At 33.4% G+C, this 10,996-nt stretch overlaps 1 pseudogene; it reads right to left on the reverse strand.

The window, feature by feature from the left end:
* Nucleotides 1–1,578: 1,578 nt before the first annotated feature.
* LOC112472552 lies at nt 1,579–1,697 on the reverse strand (annotated as a pseudogene).
* Nucleotides 1,698–10,996: the final 9,299 nt, after the last annotated feature.

Genomic DNA, 10,996 nt, shown 5'->3' on the forward strand with positions numbered 1-10,996 from the left:
CTAGCATCATTTTTTTAGTCAGGTAGCTGTCTTGGATAATTCATTCAGGAAAGGTCACTTAGTCCAACTTGGTGAAGTCTATATCCTTCACATGCTTACACTAGCAGCACAATTTTGAGGCAGTGTTGCTGGATCAGATCCTAAGATTTCAGCAGTTTAACAGAATCTGCAGTCAAATTTTAGCATGTGGCTGCAGTGCACATGCTGGTGACCCATTTTGCTCTTATGGGTCAAAACAAGGCAAAAAACTACATCAAGTTTTAAAATGATTTCATGACTTTATTTTTTACATTCTAAGAAGATAGAAATTTTATTCATTGGCAAGCACAAAACTGAGAACAATGTCTGTCACAGCATTAACTTAGAAAATCATATGGAATAGGGCTTTATCCATTATTTAACTAGGTACAGGGAAGAAATTAAAGGGAAGCAGATATTGGGTCTATAAAAAAAAATTATTAATGTTTTGTTACCTGGGGTTGATATCTCCTGTGATAGTCAAATGAAAATATCTTAAAATCCTATCACAAACTTTGAGAGACTCAGCATCGCTCCCAGTCTCTATATTGAATGATGTTTAAGGTGAATTTTTTAATTTTCCAATTACCAATTTTTGCTCAATTAGTTCAGTATGTTGACCAATTGCAGTCACAGACTGCCTACTAGTAGACAGCACTTAAATTCCTACACTTCCCGTAATATAAGACTTGTGCTGAAATAAGTTTCATGAAAAAGAAAATGTTTTCCATGGGAGAGTAAATAGTATTGCCTTTCTTGAACAATCTTTGTCTACCCAGACCAGGAAATTTCTCAGTCTGTAGGCCAGGATGTTATGTTCTTGCTGTCACTCTTGCTCTTCTCCGATTTCCTCCTTTTTCTCCATGTTGCTATTCATTCTCTCAACACCAGTTTTTCAGTTAATGGGTTATTCAAAGGAATATGATTTCAGTTTCTTTGCTTCCTTCAAATCCAGATCTTTGATGGGAGTGAGAATATCAATTTTCCATACCAACATCCATTCCAAAGAGGCATATAAAGACATTTCCTACCACTGTGTTTTCTCAGTAAGAACATAGCTAGTTCTGGTTTTTTGTTTGTTTGTTAAATCATTTCTTCGCTGTTTTACAGTTAGTATAGTGGCCCATAAATCACATGAATCGCATTAGGAGATTTGGTGCTTTTATTCAAATTTAGGTTGCTTAATAACTCATCAGGAAAATATGGAAGCAAATTTTAGGAATACTGGTTAATTTCATAGTTCCTAACAATTTAAAGGTCAATAAAATCTTTTTAAGAATCTAATTACATAAAAGCTATGGACATGCAATATGAACTCCACATTAAGAAATGTTGGCCTAGATGAATGAAACAGCAGGTCTCCTCAAACTCTGATGATCTGAGTTTACGAATTACATAAATTTCACATGAGTTAAAACTATTTTTCTTATTTAATGGCAAAACCATAAGATTATGCAAGTGAAAATCCAATAAAAATTTGAATTCTATTGTAGCCTTAATTCACTGAGAAATATATTTTATATTAATAGACCTTTTTAGAACAGTTTAATTTTTTTTTAACACCTACAGCACCTGGTCTTCCTAGGTGGTCTCCCATCCAAGTACTAACCAGGCCTGACCCTGCTTAGCTTCCAAGATCAGACAGGATCGTGTGTGTTCAGGGTAGCATGGCCATATACTTAGAACAGTTTAATTTTTACATAAAAATTAAGCAGATAGTGCAAAGAGTTTCCATATAATCCCCTCATTCTATACACAGTTTCTCTTCTCAATAATATCTTACATTGACAGGGCAAAATGCCATTTTCATCACATCATGTCAAGGATACATAGTACCAGACACAATTTATTACTGTTGATGTTGACCTTGATATCTGACTGCAGTAGTGATTATCTCTTTTTTCTACTGTAAAGATACTATTCCCCCGCCCCCTTTCCATCCTGTTCTTTTTGGAAGAAATTCACTAAGAGAGGCCCACACTTGAGTAGGGAGTCATACTCTCTCTCAATTAGGTTGGAGTATATACATAACTTATTTGGAATTCTTTTGGCACTAGAGATTGATCTCTTCTCATTTATTAATTTAGTCAATGATTTAGATCAAATTGGACTTGTGGTATTTTGTACTATGGGTTGTAAATCAATACTACCGTATTTATTTTCTTGATCAAATTATTCCCGTTTTTGCCATTTGGAGATATTTTTATTGTAATTGATAGGTTTATTTTACTAAGGAATTAAAAAGGAGGATTATCAATTATGAGATAGACCTTTTTCTTTATTAAACTTTAAAACTTTTATTCAACTAGCAAGAAAAAGAAACAGTGACCAACTAACAGATGTAAAAACAACTAACGGTTAAAAATAGCATAAAGGTTCCTCAAAAAATTAAAAATAGAACTACCATATGACTCAACAATTCCATTTCTAGATATTTATCCAAAGAAATTCAAAACACTAATTTGAAAAAATAAATGCACCCTATGTTCATTGCAGCACTATTTACAGTAGCCAAGATATGGAAGCAACTGAAGTGCTTATCAATAGACTATTGGATAAAGAAGCTATGGTACATACATACAATGGAATATTGCTCGGCCATAAAAAAGAATGAAATTTTACCATTTGCAACAACATGAATGGACCTAGAAGGTATTATGCTAAGTGAAATAAATCATGACAGAGAAAAACAGATGCCATATGATATCACATATGTGGAATCTAAAGAAAAAAGTAAATGAACGAAAACAGAAACAAACTCATAGATACGGAGAACAAACAGATGGTTGACATATAGGAGGGGTTTAGGGGCAGCTGGGTGAAAAATGAAAGGATTAAGAAGTTTAGATAGGTAGTTACAAAATAGTCATGGGACTGTAAAGTACAGTATAAGGATAATATTGTAATAACTATGCATGGTGCCAGGTGGGTACTAGGCTTATCAGGAGGATCACTTTATAAATTATATAAATGTCTAATCAGTATGCTGTGCACCTGAAACCAATATAAAATGATATTGAATGTCAGCAGTAATTGAAAAAAAAACTCAGGGTCCATGATTATGATACATGAGATAATTTTTGGATAAATATATTTTTTTTATGTCCATGGGTGATTGAGTACTCATAGAGATGGAATGATAAGAGTACTTATTTCAAGCTTGCAAATAATTTTGTCCTACATCACATATAAGCTTCAGAGTTGAAGAATACAGAATCACTAATTATGTACTTATAGATTTTGGTTCTTTACTTTAAAAGTTTGACATAAAAGACTAAAACATAATATAGAAGTTGAGCTCTACTTGTGCATAAATGTATTATATTTGACTCATGTAGAGTAGATGAGAGTAATTACTAATTAAATTCAAGGGTTAAGTTCATTTTTCATAACAGAATATGAAAAGTCATACCAGGGTAAGTACTTTTACTTTTTTTTTCCTTCACTTCTAATTCTCAGTCATTCTTATAAGATGCTAATTTAATCTGGTTGTTTTAATAAAAGACAAAATACAAATTCCAGATAATTAAGGATGTAGATTATTCCATCAATAACTGTTGACAGCAGATATTCAGTAATACACTCATACAATATAAAATATTTACATTCTTCTGAATTATATATCTGGCATCAGTGTGTGGCTGAGTACTCAATATATGGTAAAGTCCATTGTTTCAAAGAAGCAGTATCGTGCACATGGGTACTTTCCTGAAAGAAAACATGTTCTTTGAGAGTATGATTGGACTATATATTTTGTTGGCTGTTATGTGTATATCTATATCAGTGTAAGGTCAGTCTCATTCCTAAAAAGATGATCAATTAAACCATTAATTTAGTTTTGTTGCATTTTATTGTATTTCCCCCTTCAAACCCATGATTATTCCCTAATTCGAATACTTAATGCTTTGCTACTCAGATAATTTTACCAAGTGTTCAAAATTTCCAGTAAAGATAAATGCCAATATATATTTTTTTCCTATAAATCATCATGTTCAGGGAAGTCCAACATTTTGGCTTTCTAGTATACCGTTTGAGAACCTAGGGGTTTGGAGACAGTTAAATCTGGTTCAAGCATTTACTTTGTGATCTTTTCTAAATTATTGAACCTTTCAGCACTCCAGTTTCTTTGCCTGTTCAATGCCCTTATTAGGAATTTTATAAGGATTAAATGTTGTAATCTGTGCGAAACACATAGTGCAATACCAGAAACCTTCGCTGTAAAGCTCTCAATGGGAGGTCAGCCATGTATAGGGTGTGTGATAAATGGTAGTTATTGTTCTTATCATCAGCATGATTATTATTCACAATGCTGGTGCTCAGCAGCTCACAGCCAGACATAATATACAATTCTTCAAGAACATTTCTCAAGTTTTGCTTGAGACTACGTGCTCACCTGTACTACAGAGAAAATGAAAGGATTTTTATTTAATTTCTAGGCTGCTTTAGAAACCTAAAATCAAAGGCTGAGGTGAGGGAGTGATTGATTACCAAGTAAGACCCTCAAATTTGTAAAAGACTTTCAATATCTAACCTGAGTCAAGGCAGTTTTAGAGGATTTGAGTCAACTCAGCACATAGAAGTAGGAAGGCAAAAGCAGGCCAGGGATACTGCAAAATTTTTTACATGTTCCATTCCTGAAAAACACTAGACATATGAGTATTCTTTTTTTCTTAATTTTATTTTATTAGTTTCAAGTATACAGTAATTGGTTAGACACTTATATATTTTATAAAACGATACCCCTAATTGCTCTTTCTCTCCTCTGGCTCTCCACCTAGCCATTACATTAATGCTAACTGCATTCCCTATACCATGCTTCCCATCCCCGTGACCATCTATCAACTACTAATTTGGACAGTTGAGTATTCTTGAAAAAAGCAATTTCAAGTGCTAGGATCTAAAATATGAACTTTATATCTGGAACTTAATATCCAAACTAAAGTGCAAAACAGATGCTATCCTGATCAGAATAAATGGATATTTGCTACCTTGAAGTCTAGGATCAAAAGATTAGACTTGAGGAGAAATACCATTGGCAGCTACTTCAGGATAAATGAGAAGGAAAGTCATATTGCTTTGAGGGAAATAATTTCAGTTGCTGAGGGTTGAATAAATTGGATAGGAGAGAGGTTGAAAACAAGTCTCTACCTTGAAGGCTGTCTTAGTAGCCCTGGCACAAGGTAAATAAATTTCTAGATAAAGACTGTGGCAGTGTGAATAATGAGTGGGTCTCAGGAATATCCCAAAGGGCAAAATAACAAGATAGGGATGGACTGAATGACAAATTCAAAGGACAGGGTGAGACATCAAACATGATTGTATTCCAATGGCTCTCAGGACTGTTAAGATGCTGATATAAGAAAGTTTCTTAGAAAAATATACTTAACTGAAAGCTCTGTTTTTGTCAAGTGGCTTATCTAACAGACTCTGAAAAATATAGGGTGCTAGAATATAAGAAGTCAAGTACAGTATAGATGAGTTTCTGGAAATGTGGATAGATTACCAGGAGAATGTAAACATATTAGAAAATGACTAGTCTGCAGATTTTAATGTACAAGGGGACACTGTACACACAAATCCACTTCATTTATGATAAATTAACTTCTAGATTTTTCTTTGTTATGGCCTACTCAGTGCTGCTTTAAAATATTTGTTAATTAAGACCAATATAATCCTCGTCATCTATGTAGAATATTTGTTAAATCAGCAAGTAATTATTGAATAAGATGTGTGAATTAAATTTTGTCTGTGTGTGTGTGTGTGTGTGTGTATGTGTTATCAAAAGACTGGAGGGAAAGAATGAATCAGGAAATTAACTTTTAAGATTGGGTAAAAAACAGCTGGCTGTTTTTTGTTCATTAAACAAGTCTGCCTATTGACTAAAATAGTTATGTTTTTCCTTCTCACACAAGTAAATTAAGTTTGGTGAACTAAAACTCAAGACATTTTCAGGATTAATACAATTTTTATAGAACACATTGTACATTAATTTCACAGCTTAAAAAGAAATGCTTTTCTTTTTTGATTTATTTAATGGAAAAATGTTTATAAGCACTCACATGTTTAAAATAACATTATGAGGTAAATTAATATAAAAAAGTAAGATTATTGAGACTGAATTTTGAGAGTCAGGGCAATTTATATTCTGTACTTTTTCTCCTTTAAGTATGTCTTATTTATCTTTCAATATACCTACTGCGTTCCAAAAGAGAAAAGAGGTGATAGGAACTGTTATTTTGGTCTTCATTTTTAAAGGCCTCTGTGTAAAGAGAATTAAAATAGGAGTCCTTGAGAAGGACTGTGGGTTCCTTTCTAACAGTTAATGATTTGGGAAATCAATATAAGGCAAACTTTAAAATTACATTTCATTTGATATGCTAATTAAAATAGTATACTATCTTCCAATATTTTGATAAAATTGTAGCAATCCTATTACACACAGAAAATGCATCTTTGAAATTTTCGTTAATATTTTACAGAGAAGGAAAAATAATCTCCCTTATTTTGTTATAGATCTCTTTATAAATTAAATGAAATAATAATTATATCAAAATCTATATCTTTCAGTTATATCTAAATCTAAGTTGTATCTAAATCTCTATCTCCTATAGTTATATCATATACCAAAACTAATGAAATATTTTAAGTAAATATTTATAGCATAGAAATACCTAAAACTCAATAAAATTGGGGGGAGGTGTAAAAGGAAAAAACAATAAAATATTTCAATATACAAATTTCTGTACCTTTTTAAAACCAATAACTATATTCCCTAAGAACTACAACTTCCACTAGGCAGCCCCCTTTTCACTACTACAGCTCTAGTGATCTTTTGTCTATAATTTTCTCTCCTCACATATTGAATAAATTGAAGAGACTGAAAAGAAAAATAAAGTTTTGTTCTCAACATGAAACAAATTGCTTGCATATAATTGTCATATAATTGTCATATAAAACATTGTACATATTTAATGTATACAACATAATGAGTTAGGAAATAATGTATAGTATAGTTAGGTGAAACCATCATTCAAGCTAAACATTCACTCCCTACAAAAGTTTCCTCCTGCTTTATTTATTATTTTTATCATTATCATTATTCTTATTTTGTGATAAGAATATTTAACATAAGATCAACTTGCTTAGCAAATTTTTAAGTAAACAATACAGTATTTTTAACTATAGCCACTACACTGTACAGCACATCTCTAGGACTTACTCACCTTATAAAACTGAAATTTTATACCCTTTGACTGATACCTCCCCAGCCCTTGGCAAGCACCATTCCACTCTCTGCTTCTATGGGTCTGACTATTTTAGATTATTCATATAAGTGATATGTAGTATTTGTCCTTCTGTGTCTGCCTTATTTCACTTAGCACAATGTCCTCCAGGTTCATTTAGGTTATAGCAAATAGTAAGATTTTCTTTTTTACAGCTGAATAATATGCCATTGTGTGTATATATCATATAGCAGATCAAGATAGACGTTATATACATCTCACATTACAAAGTCTAAAGAACTGAAATCCATAAGAAAGGTAATAAAAAAGATGAAATTTATTTTCATCATGAATTTTGGGGAGCAATTAAGTTTATAATATCTTCATAGTCACTTACTCATCTTTGACCACTTCATTGCTCAAATCTCTCTGCTTTCCTTTCTTGATCTCACCCAGGTTACACCCCTCTCAAAAATCAAACTTTTTATCACTTTTAGAATATTCTATATTGTTTTATAATCTGCTACAGTTTAATCTTCTCTATCAAACTGTGCAACCTGAAAAGAAAGAAATGCCTTCTTTTTAGCATTATCTTCATAACTTATCCCAATACCTGGTGTGAAATAGGAATAATAAAAGCATAATTTAATTAATTAATTAATGGATGAATGAAATAATAAAACCTAGGAAAACAGTTAATACAAAGAACAACTATTCTTGGCATCTGACCTAATTCTTACTTTTTTGGCTATTTGAGGGAAACTACCTCAATTTCTCAGCAGAAAATCTTCAAATCCATACGCATTGGAATTTGTCAGTTCCTGTTATTTTCCTTTGAAGAAGGGTTTCCTATCTTATCTAAATCCAAATCTCCTACTTATGCTGTGGATCTAGCCACCTCTCACCTACTCAGGATTCTATTTTGATTATTTTCTCTCTTCAACTCTTGTATCTTCAACTCTTCTATTTTTTCCTCTATCCTAAAATGTTCAACTACTTACATCTCTGGGGACAAAAAAAATCCTTCTGGGTTAGCTCTAACTACATTACCCCTCTAGTTATCCTTCATGGACAAATATCTTGAGCAAAGAAACCACATTCAGGATCTCAAATCCTCAAATGCCCCTCACACTTCAAGGTAAGAAGTCCTTCACTCATACTATTCTGGAAGAAGCCATCCATTTTTACATGTTACTAAATCAAATGAGGAACTTCAAACTCACTTAACTGTCAGCAGGATTTAACACTACAAATTAATTCCACATTCTTGACAACTACTGCCCTTTTCCGCCCCCAGTAGCAATAATCCCCTAGTTTTCCTCCTACTCTCTGCCTGTTCTGCCATCAAGTTGGCAGGTTCTCCTTTCTCTGCCTATCGCTTGAGTATTTGTAGTCTTAGCCTCTGTTTTTCCATGCCATACGCTATTTCTGGACAACTTTATTAACTCCCTTACATCCATTTATTATCTATATTTTTACTCTAGATGCATAACTGCCTAACGGACACTTTCATTTGTAAAGCCCACTGAATTCTTAAATTTAACATATACATAGATTAAGTTATTATTTTCTTCCTTTCCCTTCCTTTAGTTGTATTTACATTCCCTATGTGTTTTCTGGATTGTATAAAATCACCATATATCCACTCAGTTGCCATATTAGAAGTCTAGGGATCATTTTTTTTTTTAATTCTGTTCCTTTTCTTTACCACCTCCCCTGCCACCTCACCCCCACCCCCGCCAAGTCTTGCCAGTAGTCTTCTAAATAAATTTTTATTTCTAATGCAGACTAGTCTCAATTGGCAAACTGCTGCTTAGCTTGTCTTTTTTCCCTCTGCTCTCCTCTAACATGCTCAGGATAAAAAAGTAAGAGCCAGAATGATTGAAAAGGCTGTGGTATTCTCAATATAGAAACTGTAGATCTATCATCTCTCTATCTCTACATCTATCTATCTATCTACATCTATCTATCTATCTATCTATCTATCTATCTATCTATCTATCTATCTATCTATCTACCTATCTATCTTTCTATCTATTTTCTATCTCCCCAGGAGGCAGAATTCCAAGATATCCCCCAAGATTCCCATATCCTGGCATATATGCCTTGTATAATCCCTTCCCCTTGAGTATGAGTGATATCTATAACTTTCTTTAGAATATAAATAATAGGACATCATTCCATGGCATATTATATGGCAAAGATGAGGGGATTTTACAGATATAACTAAAATCTCTAATCTGTTTACTATACGTTAATAAAAGGGGTAGTATCCTGAATAGGCATGCCCTAATCAGATGCCTTATAAAACAGAGACAGTCTCTTAATGGCCAAAAAGAAGCAAACAGATCTGGTGTGAACTCAAATGGAGAGGGGCAGCCTATAGGAGATGGTTGCCTCAGTCTTGCAACTGTGAGGAACTCAATTCTGCCAACAACCTGAATGAGCTTAGAAGATCCCTAGATCCAGAAAGGATCATGGCCTGCCGACATTCGGTTATGTGAGACCTTAATCAGAATTCCCAGTTAAGTCGTGCCTAAACTCCTGACTATTGGAAGTTGTGAGATAATATAAGTATGTTGTTTTAAAAGGCTAGGTTATGTAATTCTTTTGTTTAAAACATTTCAATGGGTTCCCAGGGTTCTCAGAGTAAAATCTTTAGCATGGCTCATAAGACTATTTGTGAAGTGGTATTTGCCCCTCTCTCCAGCCTTCCAGCCTTACTAACTTCTCTCTTGCTGCATGGGAGTCAGTTATTTAAGGCCTCTTTCAAATATTCGCATGCGGCAGACTCTATGCTGCCTTCAAGTTTTTACATTCATCTGGTCAGCTCTACCATATCACTACTTCCACTCTGTTAAAAAGCCAGTCATTTTCTTTCTGAATCACTATAATAACCTCCTCACTGATCCCTTTCTTGCCCTTGCCCCTTTCCCTCCCATTATAGCCTTTGCCTGACAGAGCAGTTAGACTAAAACTGTTAAAACAGAAGTCAGATAAAGATTCTACAAAGCTCAGAACTTTACAAAGTCTCCCAGTGCTCTTTAGTGTTTTACTTTGGTAAAAACCAAAGTCTTCAAAATGGCTTCAAAGGCTGTGCACAGCCTGAACTCTACTCTCATTTCATTCTGCTTTCCCAGTAGTTCACTTGGCTATAAACTGACTTTTTTATTTTATTTTTTTCTTCTCTTGATAAGAATTTTAGCTTGTTCTGAGAGCTCTACTGTACTTTCTTTCTGAGATGCTCTTCCCCTAAGAAGACACATATCTTATACTCTCACTTCTTTCTGGTCACTCATGGCAGCTTATCAATGTGTGTCCTTCCTTGATCAAGTTATATGGAATAACAAGCTCTCCTAGCACTTCTTAAATACTTTTTCAGATTATTTTTTCTCTGTAACATTTATCATGGTCTCTCATTCTATATGTATGTAGTTTTGTTTTTTTGTTGTTTGTTTTTTTTATCTCTGCCTACTAGAGTATAAATTCCCATGAAGACGTGGATTTTTGTCCTCTTCACTATTGTGTCCCCAAGTACCTAGAACAGTGACTGGTATACTGTAGAAAGTAAAGAAATACTTGTAAAATAATTGTTTGTAAAAAATTTGTTGTTTTTTTTAACACACTATCCTCTGCCTTCTCCCTTCTCCCACCAACTCCCAAGAAGCACAACCACTTTTATTTTTCTTAATAACTCTCATTTATCTCTCTCACTTGAACCCTGAATGTTGCCCAATTACAGTAATAATTATATT

This window comes from Pteropus alecto, unplaced genomic scaffold (assembly GCF_000325575.1).
Source record: "Pteropus alecto unplaced genomic scaffold, ASM32557v1 scaffold76, whole genome shotgun sequence".
In the NCBI taxonomy this organism is placed as follows: domain Eukaryota; kingdom Metazoa; phylum Chordata; class Mammalia; order Chiroptera; family Pteropodidae; genus Pteropus; species Pteropus alecto.